The sequence below is a fragment of the Pundamilia nyererei genome, unplaced genomic scaffold (assembly GCF_000239375.1).
Source record: "Pundamilia nyererei isolate P.nyererei 1_Seehausen unplaced genomic scaffold, PunNye1.0 scaffold01895, whole genome shotgun sequence".
NCBI classification, from domain to species: domain Eukaryota; kingdom Metazoa; phylum Chordata; class Actinopteri; order Cichliformes; family Cichlidae; genus Pundamilia; species Pundamilia nyererei.
The window spans coordinates 1-830 of NW_005189296.1; positions in this window are offsets into that span (position 1 = coordinate 1).

Genomic DNA, 830 nt, shown 5'->3' on the forward strand with positions numbered 1-830 from the left:
CTACCAGTCAAAAGTTTAGACACATCTTCTCAATTGATGTCTTTTCTTTATTTTCACGACTATTTACATTGTAGATTCCTACTGAGGGCATCAAAACTATGGGTGAAAATATATGGAATTATGTAGTAAACAAAAAAGTGTGAAATTATTTAAATATATATTTTAGATTCTTCAAAATAACCACCCTTTACTTTGTTTACTGTTTTGCACTCTCTTGGTGTTCTCTCAATGAGCTTTCAGTCACCTGAAATGCTTTTTAAACAGTCTTGAACGAGTTCCCAAACATGCTCAGCACTTGTTGGTCCTTTTGCCTTCACTATGCGGTCGATCTCATCCCAAATCATCTTGATTCGGTTTAGGTCAGGTGACTGTGGAGGCCAGGCCATTTGGTCAGAAAAGTCCATCTCCTCCTTCCTGGTGTTTCTTGGCCCAAACAAATCTCTTCTGCTTGTTGCTTTTCCTTAGTAGCTATTTGCTTTCTTAGGAGCTATTTGACCATAGATGCCTGATTTATCCAGTCTCCTCTGAACAGCTGTTGTTGGGGCGGTTCTCATGTGAGCCAATTTCGTTTTAGTGCCGATGGTTTTTGTGACTGCGCTCGGGGATGCATTTAAAGTTATAGCAATTTTCCAGACTGATTGACCTTCAGTTCTTAAAGTAATAATGGACTGTCGTTTCTATTTATTTAGGTGATTTAGGTTCTTGCCATAATATGAATTCTAACAGTTATCAGATAGGGCTGCCAGCTGACTAGTGAACTGAGTGCTCAACAGTGTTGGGACTAACGCGTTATTAAGTAACGCGTTACAGTAACTACGTTATTATTGTGG